Source organism: Miniopterus natalensis, chromosome 3 (genome assembly GCF_054644295.1).
Source record: "Miniopterus natalensis isolate mMinNat1 chromosome 3, mMinNat1.hap1, whole genome shotgun sequence".
Classification (NCBI taxonomy): Eukaryota; Metazoa; Chordata; class Mammalia; order Chiroptera; family Miniopteridae; genus Miniopterus; species Miniopterus natalensis.
Window position 1 is genome coordinate 24,769,406 of NC_142083.1, and position 17,868 is coordinate 24,787,273.

At 41.5% G+C, this 17,868-nt stretch overlaps 1 pseudogene; it reads right to left on the minus strand.

Moving 5' to 3' along the window:
- Positions 1 to 8,212: 8,212 nt before the first annotated feature.
- Positions 8,213 to 9,128, minus strand: LOC107540545 (U2 small nuclear ribonucleoprotein B'' pseudogene; annotated as a pseudogene).
- Positions 9,129 to 17,868: the final 8,740 nt, after the last annotated feature.

Consider the following 17,868-nt stretch of genomic DNA (forward strand, 5'->3'; position numbering starts at 1 on the left):
TTGTAGCACTTGGAGGCCATATTCAAAGTCAACATTAAAAGATTTACACCAAGGAGTGCTGTGGTCTGACTTGTGTTTTAATAGGCTTTCTCTGCCTTAGCAGGTGGAATTGCGAGGGACAAGGTTGAAGGTAGGGATAGAGGTTGAGAGGACATGGCCTGTTGAGAGAAGTAGAAAGTCAATCATGGGCAGAGTATTAGATTTAGAAAGAATTATTTAGGAGAAGGTCAATTAGGGTAAGTAGCTATAGTTGCTATAAGAAACAACCTAAAACCTCAGTGACATAACAGAGTTTATTTCTTATTCCCATCCCCGTCCAGTGAGGGTCTGCAATGGGACCTGGATGTGGGGAAGAGGGTCCTGGTCCATGCAGTCATGCAGGGATTCAAGCTCTTCGTTTAGAAGTTCTGCCATTTCCTAGAGCCTGGGAGGTCTCTTGTTCTTCTGCAAAAGGCCAGCAGTAGAGGGAAGAAATAGGACGGAGGATCCTGCAGAAAGTTTAGTGGCCAGGCCTGGGTGTGGCCAACACACAACTTCAGCCAACATCCTGGTTGTCAGAACTCAGACTTGTGGTCCCACCCAATACGAGGGAGTCTAGCAAGTGTAGTTGAACTGAGAGCTTAGAACAGAAAGGAAATGGGTCTGGCTAACACAGTACTGACTCTGCCACAAAATGTTTCAGAGGTAAAATCATCAGGGCCCCATAATTGATTCCATGTGGAAGAGCAGGAGAGGGAGAATCCGGAGAACGTCCAGGTTTCCACTGAGGAGCTTGGGGCAGGACGCCCTGGATGGTGAACAAGGGAGCCACGATCTTAGCAAGGAAGATAGTAGGTCTATTTTAAAAGCACCACAGAGCACTTAGCATTTACTGCCTGTTTTACTGTGTGACCTGCATTTCATTTGTAGGAGAAATGCTTCCATATATGTGTGTGTGCGCACACACAAACATACATACATGCATACATATATACATATATATGTGTATATATATATATATATATATATATAGTTGAGAGGCTTACTCTGCTTAGCAAATGGAAGTATATGGACATGGTTAAAGGTAGGGATCTTATATAAATGAATATAAATCTATGATGTAAAAAGACATTGTGAAATAGGAAAATTCTCATTTTTCAGTATTTCATTCTTATTTAGTAAAGGCTCCTTCACTTCATTATTCCTCCTTGCTCCCTGGTATTAACATTTACAACAAGAAGCACTTACTGTTTACACACCAGCTCCTCAGCCGGCACCCCCACCCCAGACACTGCCTGCCGCTGGAGTGGTCCCTGGGCTACTGTACCCCTCTCCCACTGAGGTCATTATCAGCCAGTCCAAACCTTATTGCCACAGCCCAAGGTGTTAGTAAGCTATGGCTCTGTACAAGGAAGCAGTTTTAGATAAATAAGCCCTGACTGTCTGTCTCATAGAGTTTGCTAATATTTCCGTTTTAGGACTTGAATCAGGGCACACAGCCCACCCTCAAACTCAGATCAATTTCCTTGGTTAAGAACAGGGAGTGTGGAGCCAGTTTGCTTTGCAGTCAGTCACTCTGCCATTTTCTGACTGTGAGGCCTTAGGCAAGCTGATTTTCCTCAAAGGCCTCAGTTTCCTTATCTGCAGAATGGGGACAATAGTTGCAACTTATGCCTAGCTTTGTATAAAGACATGAGGGGCTTACCAGAGTGACTGGCACACAGCATCAGTCCTAGAGGTGTGTTTCTGATGTTCTTTCTCTGAAGTTCTTAAAGAAGGAATTCTCTTTGTGTCTTGTCTCCTGCTTGTCTTCTCCTCTGTGGGGAAAGTGAGGGCCCTGCTCCCTACTTCCTGCTCTTGATCAGGCTCCAACTCCACATTCTCAAACAGATTACCAGCTGGCATGAATATTTTACTGCTCCCCAGGTCTAATGAACTAATTTTTCTGTTTCTCTTACTATTCCCTACTCCCAGCTGAACCCTCTGGGTATCTGTTTTATTCTGTTTTGCAAACCTGGGCATGAAGAGGAGGCTGGAGGCATCTCTAGTTCCCATCATTGCTAAACCATCACTCAAGTCATGAGCTTCTATACCTGACATTGGACAACCAGAATCCAGAGCAGACTCAAGACCCACAGACATGTGTCTTTCATCACAGGACAGGGCAAGAGGTGAAAAATTGGAGGATTCTGAGCCAGTCAATGAAGATAGAATTGACATTCTGGAACAGATTCCAGCACTCTATGTGAAAGGTAACTGGGCAGGGGAGAATGGAGACCCAAAGCCAGTTTGGGCTATGGCCCATTCCACAGGAAGAGACACAGGCCCTGGTACCAGGGTGGTGGGGGCTGAGGGGAACCAGTAGGCAGATTCAGTGTGGAGTTTGAAAGTAGAGTCATCAGGATTGCCTGGGGAGTGAGGCAAGAACAAGGAGTTCGTCTCTGGTTGGTGGCCTGAGCAACTGAAGGTCTTCCTTTCCCCAGACGGAGCATGCTGAGGGGAGCAGGAAGCAGTCCCTTTTGGAAACGTTGGGTTTGAGACATCGCTTGACATTTGAGAGATGTACAGGAGGCAGTTTGACGCACAAGTCCTGAGTTTGGAAGAAAGTTGGTCTGGAAAGGCGTGTCTGGGAGTAAACACCTCCCTGCTGGCATGGAACCTGCAGCTGTGTGAGCTCACGGGGGGGGGGGGGGGGGGGGGGATGACCAAGCAGAGGAGCAGGGGTGGGTGGGGCCAGGACCACAAGGCTTGTCATTTGTCTTTGTGAATTAGCTGTGTGGCCATCTAAACCTGTTTAAATTTCTGAGTAGATTTAAGATGTGTGTTGTCAGTTTTCAAGGCCTGTTCAATAAAATATTTGGGTAATTACTGCACTCGGGAAACTGGCTCAGCTCCACTGAGGCCTAAAAATAGCGAGTTTACAGACCTGTGGATTCTTTTCTCATGACAGCGAGGCCTCGAAGCCTCAGCCAGGCAGCCTGGGAGGGGCAGGCCCCCCTCAGAGGCTCCGATGGAGGCTGGACACAAAGACTCGCTGGCAGAGACCTTTCCAGTGAATTCTGTGCAGCCAGAAAAGCAGACGTAGGCAATGGCTGGGCTCTCACTAGTGCACCAGTCAGCTATTTGTCGAGAAAAAGTGCTCACCACAGTGTTGCCTTCCTTCTGAATTCGAGCCGTGAAGGCAGATGGCTGGAGGTCCCCATCTCAAAGGGCAGCCATAGTAGAAACGAGATGGAAGATGGGAAAACATGGGGTGGCTTCCCTGAAAAGGCTCGTGTGATTGAAGGATGCCATTTCTAAGTTTTGATTTAATAAATGCTGCTATAGCACTTCCTAACAGATCACACTAGTTGTGAAAAGGCATGACTTTCACCACCAGCAAAGAAGTAATGATCAGTACCAATGTTTAAAATATATATATAGGAGAGGATGTTTGTCATTGCTGTTGTCCATTTACTAATTTCAGCTATGGAGTGCCTTAGAGCAGCTCAGAGAATGTGGTCATTCCATGGAGCTTGAGGGCCCGACTCCTGATCGGACTCTGGTTTACAATTGCATTTCAAGAGTTTGCCATTTGAAGGGGGTGAGCTGGGTGAACAAATCCCCCTGCACAAAGGGGCTGAAGGAGGTCTACTCCTGCCTGGGGGCTCTCCTACATTTACCTGTCCTCGCGCAGGCGCTTTGAAGGGTGATGACACCTCAAGGTGGTGATGGAAGGAGTCTCAGGGTCACCCAGATGGGAGTTGGACACCTACCTTGGCCCCACCCCGACAAGCAAGAAGCAAATCCCTCAGAGCAGGTGCTAAATGTTCCCGGTAAAGAAAATCTCAGTGTGACCTGCAATGTACACAACAGATGGAATGTGAGCCATCTCAGAGGGATGGGAAGTTGATGTTTCCCACCAGTCATTCTGAGGTCAGAATTTCTAAGGGCTAGAAAGAGCAAAGATGCGCCATTGGCACACAGTTATCTGCATGGTGCCAATATGCTGGGTTTCACTTTGGGTGTCAGGTCCCTATAGGTTTACACACTTATGTTCCTGCTTCAGTGGCCCCCCATTGGGGTCAGCGAGAGTGCCAGCCCTGTTTACTCTTGTATGACAGAGCTCAGCAAAGGCCTGGCTGAGAGCAGTATCCCATTCACAGTGTCACTTGAATAAAAGAACTGACATTCAAGATCTTCCCAGCTGAACCTCAGTCTCCAGAATAGCCTTACTTCCAACCACTCACAGTTGCTGAAGGCCAAAGCCTCAGAACTCTTTGCTCATGGCCCCTGAGCAAGCCACTGGCTTTCCTGTCCCTGACCTTTGGTTCAGGGTGTACCAGTTTTCTGGAAGATTTTCTCAGTATGGTCTTTGCCTCTCCCAATGCAGCCCAAGCCTTCCAGACCCAGGTCCAGTGAAAACCTTTGTAAACCTTTCTTGGCCACCTCAACCTAAAGTGATAGATTAGGAGGTAGTGTTAGTATCTGCAGAGACTGAAACTCTACCTCCACCTCCGTACAGGAGGACAGGGAAAGACCAAGGAAAGAGGACAGCCACTCCAGTCAGGGAAGAAATGGACTTTATTACGGGAAGCTGACATACAAGGCATGTCTCAGATGGCTGCAAGATGAAATAGTTTCCCACACCACTTGGCAGGTACCAGAGAATTATATAGGGGAGAGGCATGGTCACAGGTACTAGTACGTGAATTCCACCAGGTCAGAAATTACATGTTTGTTCAGGTCAGGACAACCACCTGTTCCAGGAGCCAGCACGTAGCAGGAGGCAGGGCAGAAGCGCTGATTTATGTCAGGATGAACATCAATTACCACCACACCCTCTCTAAGGGGGTGGTAGTGGAAAGCAAATTTCATTTTTGCCTGGGTTTAGCTCATGGGACAGACAGTGGTCACATCATGAAACAGTCCTGCCTCCACAGGTAGAGATTTATAGTCATTGTGAAAATTACCATAATGATTTTGAAAATTAATGATGGGCTACTCTCATTGGCTGGAATTAAGTAACTCTTGCTTTATTTAAAATTTCATTTACTCAGTGTCCCCACTGGACTGCAGCCTGCGCCATAGCAGGGGTCTTAGCTCCTGGGGATCTGAGCCCTTCGCTGGCTCCAGCCCTGCGCCTTCGGGTGGTGGCGCTCAATACTAGTGGGCGCGACTCTCTGCTCCTTTGTAATTCACGGGGCGGGGTGAGGGTGGTCCTGGGACTGCAGCTGGCAACCCCAGAACCAAGGGGGAAGAAACATGCCTAATAGCAATTGGCTACTGGTCTTTTAAAAGAACTACAGAAGTCCCAAACTAACATGAGGCAGACACTGTTCACCTCCAAATGCTCCAGACAGCAAAAGGAGGCATCTGAGGACAGACAGGCATTTGAGTCTGTAAAGATTTAGGGAGTAACCACTGCATTCCAAGGTTCGAGGCTCTGAGCCAGTACCTTCCCGATGACCTCAACTCAGGGAACTAGAGAGCAAGAGAGACCGGTTTTTCACACTGGTTTCAAAATGTAAGCACTTAAGTAAAAATTAAAAGATTGAAATGAGTCACCTAATTATTAGCCAAATAGTATTCATGAAAACTCAACACAATTGCTGGCGTCTGGTTGCTAAAACTTACATGGAAAATGTCACTTAGAGTAAAAGAAGGTATTTCTTTTGCCTTCATCTCTGGCTCAATCAGATAGTATTTCTAAAATTCATTTCCATTTCTTTTGAAATAGAATATGTACTTTTGAATTGGAATACTACATTTTGTCATTAAGCAAGAGAGAGTGATCTTGGCTCGGGTTTTTATTTTTTATTTTTCCCAAAAGAAGCTGGCTCCTTTCAGGGCAATGCACTTAGCGTATTTTAGAGACACAAGTCATAGCACGTGTTTCGTATAAGACACACAGCTATGGGAGGCTGTGTGGGAGAAACTTCTACTTTGTTCTTTTGCCACAAATTTCTAAGAATGAGTTTGTGAAATTAGAAGTGTCATAGGACATATATGCATAAATGCTGTAATTATGTTACTAGTTAATAAAGTCTTGATTAGTGACAGACATAAATTCATTTCATGTCTAAACAATAAAATGACAAAGACAAATCATGGGTGTGTTTCTCAAATTATTTCAGGGTGAGATAGAAAGTTCTGTTCCAAAAGCATCATCCTATCTCCAAAATGCCTAAAGTGAAAAAAACATGTTGTGGAGGCAAAGGCATTTCCAGAATTCAAAATATTAAAATAGCTGTGGCCATCGTTGCCAACACTGGCACATTATTTATAATCTGCTAGTTAAAGTTTTTAGGAGCTAGACAAGTTTACATTCAAATTGTGACCGCTTAGGACCCAGTCTTCTCATGTCTAAGTCATAACATATAAGTTCATGCAAAAAAAAATCATGGTAAATATAAGCATAACACTAGAAAAATATCTTCTACACTTGTGAGTTTTTTATGAGAGAATAATTTGAGGGGAAAAATGTATGCTGTTTTCACCTGGTGGATCAAGAAACAGAACAAATGGTTCGATGGGTTAGTATAATATGTTAAGAATAATGAACCAAAGTGAAGAGAACTATTCATAAAATACTTTTGCTGACTGCAAGTCACGCTTAGAATTTCCTCACCCAATCAAATATGTGTATTTATTTCCACCATCTGTGCTTACATTTTACATTTTAAACAGTGTATTTTGAATTGAGCTTTGTGTAAAATGTGACATAGGAAATCTAATTTATTTTTTCCAAATAATTAGTCATTCAGTCCAACATATTATTTTTCTGACTATTGAGATTATAACATACTAAATTCTTACAAACACTTAAGAGTGTTTCTAAAGTTGTATCTGTTCTGATAATTAGTCTGTCCACTCCTCGACCAAAAAAATACCCTTTTAATTATTAGACTGTAAATTGGTATGTTTAATATCTGTATTACATATAAGAATTAATGTGAGTCTTCCTACCCAGAAGAATGTTATGTCTCTTCATTTATTCTAGAATTGTATGTCTTGAAGTAAAGTGTTATTAGTGACATCACAGTGACTCTGCACATTCTTTTAAAGCTTATTGCTTAATCTTTATTTTTCATTGAAACTATGTACATGATTTTTTTAAACTTTACTGCATATTGCTGCTATGTCAGACAGATATTGATTTCTGTAATTGGATTGCTAACCAACCACTCAAAGTAGTTTTAATAAGCTGACTCCCTTGAGTTTTCAGATAGACAATCAAATTGCCTGTAAAGACCGATATTATTGTCTCCTACTCTGCAGTATGCAGCTCATGTTTTTCTGATCGTATTTCATTGTCTAAAATTTTCAATCAATGAACTAGTAATTATAGGCATTTTCTTGTTCTTGATTTTAATGGGGGTGCCCATATTTTTTCATTGCTGAGTATACTTTAATGCTGGTTTCCAGTAGGTTATTAGATTATTAAGAAAATGACTTTCTATTCCTAGTTCTACAAGCTTTCTTAAAACTCAGAAATAAATATTATCAAACACCTTTTTTATATTTATCAAAAAATCTTATAGCTTTTCTCAAATGACCCATTTATTCACTCAAAAATTATAGAATAGCTTCACTTTTGTTAAATCATCCTTGCATTCCAGCAATAAAATATACATAGACATGATGGGTTATCACTGGAATAGACTTTTAGACAATATGCATTAATATTTTATTAAAGTGTATCTGTGAAACACTTACGTAATTTATCTTTAATTTTTTTTTTTAAACTCCTAAATGGCCTTTATTCAATTAAACACTGAACAAAAAGATTTGTGAAATGCCTACAACTGGCAAAATACTATGCATTTATTTGAAGATATGAAGATCAAATTTAGCTCCTGCCCAGGTTTCATTTTCTTTTAACATCCAGGACAACATTTTTACCATTAATATAAGACTTAGTTAAAAAAAAAAAGTGGACTGCAGCCTGGCAGCTCATATGCATACAAAACAACGTTCAGAAAATCTAATCAGGGCTTCATCTAATTCTCCTTTGCTTTTGTTAAAATGGTTCACTGTTTCTCATTAGCTGCTCCAAAATAATACCAGAAAAGCATGCTATTATCGTTTTATTTACCTTAACATGTGCTCTAGATTAGCATAAGTATTTGATGATAGACAGTGGGCCAATAAATGAAGTATTATGGAAAAATACAAGTAAAAGTTTATTGTACAAAATTAAGGCCTTCACATTTCACAGTTCACTAGTAGGTAATTTTTAGAAACCTACACAAAAATTTTACTTTCACTTCTTCCCACCCCCAACTATTAAAATGGCCTGACCAATTGTTATGAAAACAAACATGATAAATAACAACAAGTCCTTTAAAGACAACTATCCCAAATGTCATTTCTTGACATAGGTGATCTTCATGGCATGGGACGGTGTGATCTTAAATCCTTGTAAAGCGTCTCTGGCAACTCCAGCCTGTCTATCATTTTCAAATTCAACAAATTCGATGTCATGCCTCCCAGATACCAAACGTACTTCCTTGAACCCAGGAAACTGATTAAACAGCAAGGGTAACATCATCTCATTAGCCTCTTCTGGTAAATTATTAAAGAATAAGATAGTTTGGAGGGCACTCAGGGACCTGAGGATTTGGCGCTGCGTTCCCTTGGGTGTGAGCTGAATTTGGTGTTCCCAGGCCAGGCTTCTCATTGGCAGTCAGTGCTGTCTGCTCCAGTTTTGGCTTTTCTTCTTTTTCTTTTCTTTGTCAGCAAAGGAGCCACGCATTTTAGATACTACATTAGAGTATCTTTTTGCATACTGAATTCGCATTGGTTTACCATAAAATGGAAATCCCTGTACCGTCTCAAGGCATCTGTGGATGAGCCCAATTCTTTAAATATAACAAAAGCTTGGTCCCTCATCTTCATGGTCTTTAAAGCTACGATATCTACCACATGGCCAAACTGAGAAAACAGGGCATATAGGGATCTCTTCAATTCTTCTTTTTTAATTTTGTCATTCATATTGTTGATATAAATTGTATGGTTTGGTCTGATATCCATCTTTTGGGTTAAACTGTTCAAACAGCCTGAGGCCGGCTGTGTCCTATAAGCAACGGAAGCCTGAAGCAGATCTTATGTAATTTAAACGGTGGCATTTTTCCCTTCAACATTTCATGGTGATGATTTGTGAAATCGTCTGGCTACAGCAACATTATTGAAGACATAATTTTGAAAACTTAAAATTTCAAGAGCTTTTTCCTGGTTTTCTATTTCTTATCAAATCTATTTCAGTTATGTGTATTTTTCCAGCAAAACATCAGTGTTTTCTAGTTTATACGTATAGTGTCAAGTTGTTGATCAATTTCTTTTCTACCAATTTCTTTTTTTGTATTTCTAAATTGTTTTTGTCTGTTTTAAGCACTATTGCTTCATAACTGATGACTCATTAAAGTCATACATTCATTCTGAAATGTACAATCTAGCAATACAAATGACCTCCTGCGCTCCATTCAGTTCTCTTTGTCTTGGACGTGAGGCAGTATTCTTTCAGAATAACAGAAATACTGTTAGTATTTCTTTCATATTTCTGTTAGTATTATGAACATAAGGGACTTCCAGGTATTAGGGCTGATAGGTGTGGGAGGAGCTAAGGAAGTGGAGGTCTGTAAAGGCGGGGAGAGGATCAGAGAAACAGTCACTCACCAGCTCACCTGAAGCATCAGAGCTGGTAGACAAATGGGACCTTCCAGATCTAGTCTATGAAGTGGGACCACAAAGGGCGAACCTATGGCAAAATCTAGGTAAACTGCCTCGAGTAAAATGCTGTCAGTGAGTAATTGCTACCTGTGCAAGTCCACAACCAGTGCTTGGTGGTGGCCCAGGGATACAGTTGGTCAGCACAAAGTAAGATCCAGAGCAGGGGAGAGTAAAGATAAACAAGGGTTGACCAGTTATCTCTATATTTGTCATCATATCTGACCATGGTAACTAAGATCAGTGATTTCTATTTCTAAGGTTAATGATTTCCACCTTCCAAATTATGTGTATTTCTTCTTTGCTCAACTCTAACCAGGATCACACAGAGAAGGGGGTTCTAGGAAATGTAGTTCTCAGCCTTCATTGAGTTCATATAACTTAAGCCAACACATTATATTTTGTCTAGTATTTTTTTAAATTCTCACCTGAGGATATGTTTTTATTGATTTTAGAGAGAGAGTAAGGGGGAGAGAGAAGCATCAATGTGAGAGAGAAACATCAATCAGTTGCCTCCCGTACACATCCCCACCAGGGATTGAACCCACAACCTAGGTGTATGCTCTGGCTGGGAGTCATGCCATAGATGGTGTCATAGCTTTCCCACTGCATCCCCTGTTCACCTGAATTCCCAGGCTCAGTTTTTAGAGGCCTAGGTGAAGAGATTCACACGTTTACCCTTTTATCTCTTTTACTTGTTTGCCCTGATTGTTGGCAGGCTTGAGCATATGTCAGCTCTTTAATACTTGTTTTTGTTTTGTTTGTTTTTATAATCCACACATGTCCCAAGGCCCGAGTTAAACCCAAGGATATCTATTGTTAGGCCCGTGCAGTGTTTTTGATATTTTGAATTATTTAAAAACCCAAAGATTTCAGATAAAATTTTGAGAGGATCAGACACATAACTCTCCCTCACACTTCCTTGTGACCAATCTTCTAATTTTTTGCCTTACAGGTTTCTGAGCATCTACACAAATCAGCAGCTGACACCCATAAATTTAGTGTATATCTCTCCTGGTCATTCTGTCTGGACAAAGTAGACAGTAAATGAACTGCCTAACATCCTGCCCTTTGAGATGATCTCCCTTCAGCACCATCTTCCTGGGACTGTCCTGACTGGGTTGACATGCTGCAGCTGTCCACTTTCAGTTGGCTCCTTCACGATGTGCAGAACCAACTATAAAGCAGGCATGAGGGCTTTTCCTCTCCAGTCAACTACACAAAAAGGACTCCATAACGAAAAGGAGGGACAGGTGTCAGAATCTGAAACACATGCTTAGGTAACTTACTGTGTCTCCTGTACATGCTGGAGGACGATTACATAGATGCAACATCCACCTGACGATGAAGCACTGCTGTGCTTACCCAAATGCACTTGATCAGATAGCGCTTGGTGCATAATGTAAAGGTCTGGTCTCAGGGACACTGATCCTGTGGTCAGAAGTTCAGTATTTTTCAGGGCCAAGTAACAAGCAAAAACTTTTTTCAAAAGGAGAACATTGCTCTGCAGAAGAGAGGTCTTTGCTCCAAAATCCTGTGGCTCTGTCCTATGATTCTATTGTTGGGGCTTGCCAGAGATTTCCCTCACTTAGAGTATCATTTGATCTGCTCTATCACAAGACTCAAGTGACAGTGCAATTTGCATTGCAACCTGGACGTGCTACAGAATCTTGCTCTGAAATCCCACTGAAAACCTGTAGCCTTTCAGGGTAGTCCATAAATGGGCTGGAGAAGCACACTCAAATGTGATATCTGTTGTCTCCAAAACCCAGAAAACCACCTAAGCATGGAGTATCTTTTTAGTTGTGGGTAGAACAATGCACAGCAACTTTTCTTTATCCTGGAAAATAATATTCTGACATGCTCCAGGCCACTAGATGCCTGGGAACTTTATTCAGGTTGTGGTCCATAAATTGTCATTGCATTTATCTCTTGCCCTCTGGCTGTAATGGATCTCAGTAAGGCATCTATTATGGACTGAGTTGTGTTTGTCTTCCCACCCCAATTCCTATGTTGAAGATCTAACCCCCCAATATGACTATATTTGGAGAGAGGACCTTTAAAGGGGTCATTAATGGTAAGTAAGGTCATAAGCTGGTTCCTAATTCTATACGACTGGTGTCCTTATAGGAGGAGGAGATATATTAGAGCTCTCTCCGTGTGTGCACAAAGAAAACGCAGTATGAGGACACAGAAAAGGCTGCCAACTGCAAACCAGGAAGAGAGGTCTTGCCAGAAACCAACCCTGCTGGCATTCTAAACATGGACTTCTAGCCTCCAGAACTGTGAGAAAATAAATTTCTTTTATTTAACCCACTTAATGTGGTATTTTGTTATGGCAGCCCGAGCTAAGACAGCATCTAAGGCACTTGTTACTACTAATCATCAGATTCAATCTGAATAATTCCAGGAACGTAGAGGGTCAGTGTAATATTTTGTAGGATATCAAAATAATCAAGCTCTCCACACACTGAATTATGGCGGAGAAGGAAGGTGGACAGAATTGAGGCAAGATTGTAAAGGCATGTTGTTGGCCCTGCCAAGTGAGAACAAAACTTCTTTGGGTACTTGCAAGTTAGGGGAAAAAAGGAAGAAAAAAATGTATACATGCATTTGTCAGACTAATAGCTACATATCAAATGCCAGGAACTATGTGGATATTTTCTAGTAAAGGTACCATATCTGGAAGAGCAGCTGCTAATTAATTACATGGAGTCACCATGTAATTAAGTTTATGATGTCCATTGTTCCATTACCTTTCAAGGAGGCCCACAAAGTAAGTTAAATAGGAATGAAATACTTTGTCAAGTTACTCAAAAAGAGTAACCTGGTTAAAGCTTACTGCAGAAATACTGTATGATCATCACCCCCATCTTTCAAGTCTTTGATGATCACACTGATCTCTGCACTCCACCCAGAAACATGGTATTTTGTTTGTTTATTGCCCTAGAAAAGAGGAGAAGCTCAAGGGACTTCCACGTGTTGCCTTCTATCATCCAAGCACCAGGGATGCCATGTGCAGAGTGCTCTAGTGTGTATTCCAATCACTACTGTCAGGCACTGGAAAAATAATAACAAGGTGGGTCCATGAGCCAACTGGACCCACTATGGGATTTGGCCTATACCCCATTTATTATTTGACCAACATAAATCTTCACTTTGGCGAAACACAATGGTATTATTATTTTTACAAATTAGCATAAATTCAGAATCAGTGTCTAGCAACCCACAAAAGTCTGAGAGTTTCCCTTTCTCCACTGCACTCCCAACCTACTAAATGGATACTGATCCTTTTGGGGAAAGCTTAGAGGATAATTTACAGAATATACTTGTAGCAAAGTCTCAAGAGTTTCCAGTTGTACAACTATTTGTTTAGTGACGGTACTCCCTTGGACTTTAGCTCCATAAACACAGGGGTCATATTGCTTGGCTCACCCTCATATTCCCAGAACCAAGCCTAGTGCCTGACACAGAGTGGGCGCATGAGCACTTTCTGAATGAGTGAACCAGGGAAGCATTGTGGGAAAGGAACCAACTCAGCTCTGGGCCCAGCTCACACACAGGTTTGAAACCAAAAACCATCAAGACTGGTCATAAAGAATGCCCAGTACCCAAGGGTGCATCTGTCTTCCTGGGACTCCCCATTGGTGACAACTTGATAGGACCAGATCCTAGGTATCCAGAATACTGAATCTTGGCCATTTCTCAACCTCTTTTGGAAGAAGACAGCCTCTTTTCCCCGACTTACCTCACTGGTTTCCACCTCCAGGTTTACTCAAGTCTTCATTCCAAGAATGAATCTTAACTGAACACAAAAAAGATTAAAGGAGCACCAGCCCACTGTCTGAGAATGAATATCAAGTCATCTTTGACATCCATCTGACTCTGGACTCATGCCCCATACAAGTTCACAGGCATCTGGTGCCTTAGGGTCTGAGGCCTTGACTCTAGGTGTAGTTTGCTGGCTAAGGTCCCACGTGCCTCCTTTTTCTGTCCCACTCATCTTGCCAGGTCCCTTCTACCTCTGCCAAAGCCTCTTTTGACAGAATTTCTTGACACTTGCTTAGATATTTCACACCATGCTTTGCAACATATTTTTTTTAATTCTTTTCACTTTTATTTTGTAACAGGTTTAGATAAACACAGGAAAGTTATAAAATAGTACAGAGTTCCCATATACCCCTCCTGCAATGATCAAACCAGGAAACTAACAGTGATATAGCAAATTTCACTAAACCATCGATCTTGTTAAAATGTCATTGTTTTTTCCACAAATGTCCTTTTACTGTCCCAGGATACAATCCAGGATCCCATCTCTTATTTAGTTGTGCTGCTCTTTAGCTTTCTTCAGTCTATAACAGTTCCTCAGTCTTTCATGACCCTGACATATTTGAAGAATGCCAGTTAGGTATTTCAGAAACTCTCAATCTGTGTCATGTGAAGTATTTTTAAAGGTAATATTGCACCATATTACTTCTAGCTTGAAATTCCTATTTCCATATCACTTAAAGAATATCTTAAACTTCCCATCTGGAAAAGTGGACTCTTGGTCATTAGATCTTCCTGTCATTTCTCTTTATGGCCTTTAGAATCACCCAGTTCTGCAACCATCCTGAACCCTCTCTGATAAATATGTTCTAGCATCTTCATCCTCGATACACCTAAAATCCATATTTTCTCCCCCCTTATCCAACAGGTGAACTCCTAGTATTATTCAAGAAACTATTATTCAGGCAAGTAATGTTAGAAGCCACAAAACCCTCACATCTTTGTGCCTGAACTTAATAAAAGTTCAATTCTCATTCACTCAAGGTCTCATGTCCCTGGTTGGGTGGTTCTCCTGGGAAGCTCTCCTATAAAGTGGTGGAAACATCTTGGGGCACTGCCATGCTCAACAAATAGCCTCTGAGATCACCATAAATGGGTGATTTCAATAGTATTGATGCCCCTAATCATGCAGTTTTTTTTTTGTTTGTTTGTTTTTTTAGCAGTTGTTAAGTTCCACCATGAACCAGGGAGTGTCTGAGAATTTTCCAAATGTTACTTCACTTAGTGCTCACAACTGCTCCAGGTAGCTCCTGAAACTCAGAATTGCTGGGCTGGTTGAGACACAATGGAAGATCAAGACAGTGATTTGGGGAAAAGAAATGGGTTATATCAGGACTGGGAAAGAAGTAGTTGAGCCCCAGCGAGGAACAGAATAAGGAGGTGTGACCAAGAAGCTGGGATGGCAGCCCTAGGATGCCTGGAGATGGAGTGGCTCGGTCAGAATAAGTCAGTGCCATCTATGTGACAAAAGGGCAGGTCATCAGAGTGCCTGGCCGCAGCAGCAGCAACTCACAGGACAAAAACCCAGCAGGATGGCCAGGGCAGAATCACAAGGCACCTTTCCTTGTGATGAGTTGGCCTAAAGCCTCAGAGAGGTGTGGCCTCAAAAGGCCAGCACACCTGGGTCCTCAAAGGAGCCCCCAAACGTCTCCGGAAAAAAGCAGAATGTGATTTTCTCTCTCATAAATTCTCCTTTTTATTTGTGTCATATCTGATGTCTTCTTTTCCCCCCAATTGTTCTAAAATATAATTGGATTTCTAAACTATGGGTTTAATTTTTTTTTAAATATTGTGAAAACTTGATTCAAATGAGTTTTTTAGAGCTGAAAATTCTTTCTCTGACTCCCAAAAGTATCTGCAAATCTCAGAGCACAGGTTGCAAGCATGTCTCAGAGGTGGGCTTGATCCATAGTAGCCCCATCCCCTCCAAGGCACAGGGCAGAGGGAGGGACTGGCTTAGTGTGGTGGTGGCAGCAAACTGGCCCAGACTGGGGCTTTAACTTCTGGCCGTTGCTTTCACCCAAGAGGGCCCCTGAGGGGACACCCCACAGGCCACCTTTTGCAACACTAAGTTGATTCCAACAGGACAGTGTTCCAAGACTGATATGTGTCTGAAAACAAACAGGCCAGCTGTGTTTGTCAATCTAGATTAGAATGACCTTTAGCTGGAGGCAGCAAAAGGCACAATGCTTGTCCAGACTGTCCTCTCAAAAGTCACCAACTCCCGTCAGGATCCAGACCCTCCCAGGCTTTCAATAAGGCATGGAGCTTGTCAGCTGTGGTTTTATTGTTTGAGTGAGAAGCAAAGCAGGAATAACTTTAAAATTTTTTATTTAACAAGTGTGTTTTGAGCACTAAGTCCCAGATTCTCTACTAGGTCTCTGGGTGGATCGAGGTGGACAGCCTAGAGGTGGCTGCTGCTCTCTGGCAATCCAGGGCCCAGGGAGCTCTGTCCAGTGGGGTGTAAGGTTAACCATGAAGGCCGTGCTGTGCTGACAGCTAATCCTTGGCACCAGCCTGTTGGGCACTGATCTAGGTGAAGGGAACCTGAGGTTGAAGTCTACTGTTGATGAGGGGCTATGAGGCTGTTCAGGCAATAACTTGGGAAAATGCCAGAGAATGGCCATGAGGTTTCTGTCTATAAGAGTTGCCTGCAGCAAGTGGGAACAGTTAACTCTCTGAACATTGAATGATGTAGTCTCCTGGTTGCTCTTATTTTTTGTTAGTGAATCAATGTTCTATGTAAATAATCAGCATATAACCATTTACTGTCTGAACAATGTAACATATTAGCAATAGCCTCCTGATTTTGTTGAACATGTGTCCGACAGCCTTGCTCTGCAAATGCTGTTCTGGTGTGTCAGTGATTTTGTGAGGAATTCTAAGGCATATAGTAGAAAATAGAAGAAAAAAAAAATACTGGTGTCTCTTTCCCTGTGATTTGGAAAAGCTACATCTTTATACAATTAAGCCATTTTTGGACTAGCTTTTTAAAATGAAAATCTAGGGTTAAAATTTTGTTAATAAAGATTGCATTCTTAGTCAATGTTTGCTTTTTCTGGTCAAACCAGTTTGCACTGTGCCTGGAGAAACTCCACTGTGAGCAAACCTGTAGTTTTAAAACAATTTGAAATAAATGTAACAATGCTTAATGGAGGGAAGTAAATAAGTTATGACTTATGAGTGTTAATGGGATAATATTTGTATTTGGGGGACCTACCAGTTTGAGACTGAATCTGTAGAGATTTCAACATTTAACATCAGAGAGCTACATGAAAAGTTGACTGATGTAGAAGCCTGGGAACTCTAGTGTTATAAATGAAATCATTTCTTGACTTGTCCTAGAAAAGCAGGACAACTGTGTAGTAATAATTCTTGTGTGTGCATTCCATTCTTTGCAGTGCCAAGCCTTTGAAAAATGAAATGATTTTTATTTATCCGAATTGAAAATTTGTTTTTTAAAATACAGCACTTTAAGTCTAAATTGTGTTTTGACTGCCAACTTGAGCTGGAATCTCTTACGGCATTATGGTCTATGTTTAGTGCTGTGATAAATAACTGTTTCCAAATCTTCTATTACCACATTTGTAAGGCAGTATGCCACATGATAAAAACTTCTGAGCTTTGACAATGAAGGGAAGCTTTCACTAATTTCAAGTGCAAAAAAAGATGAATGTTAGGAATAAAATTTCTAAAATTTGCAAATGGTGCACTTACTAAATTCACACAGTGAATGGTCTTCAAAGAACAATACAAAAATTAAGAAATTCATAGTTTATAGTTAAAATTTCCCAAGTTTTAACAGAAATTCAGCTAAGTTTCCTAACTCGGGGTTAGGAGAGTAAGAAAATGTTGTGATGTTCTTGGGTATAAGTTGTAGACTGACAGTGTTTGCTGCTTATGATCAAAGGATGGTAAGCATGCAAGAGCACAAATTATTTGGCCATTATTTAACATTAAATATTTGGCAATTCAAAAAGAGGAGAGGATGAGAGAATACAAGAAGGAAAGGAAGGACGGTGGGAAGGAACAGAGAGAAAAAAGGAGAGGAAAGGGAAACTGCGTTTCCCAAAGTAGCCTGTGTTCCATCCTCACCAGTGATGAACGGGAGCGTTTCAGTTGCTTCGTGTCCCCACCCACACTTAGGCTTTTTAACTGGAACCATCCCATCACATGGTGGGGATATGCTTATGGTTTTAATGTGCATTTTCCTAATGACTAAAGATGACAAACATCTTGTCATGGGCTTATTTGCCAGAGGTACGTCTTTAGCGGGGTGACTGTTCGAATCTTTTGCTCATTTAAAAATATAGCCTTCAACTTCCACTCCTGAAGCTTTAATATCTGCCTCCT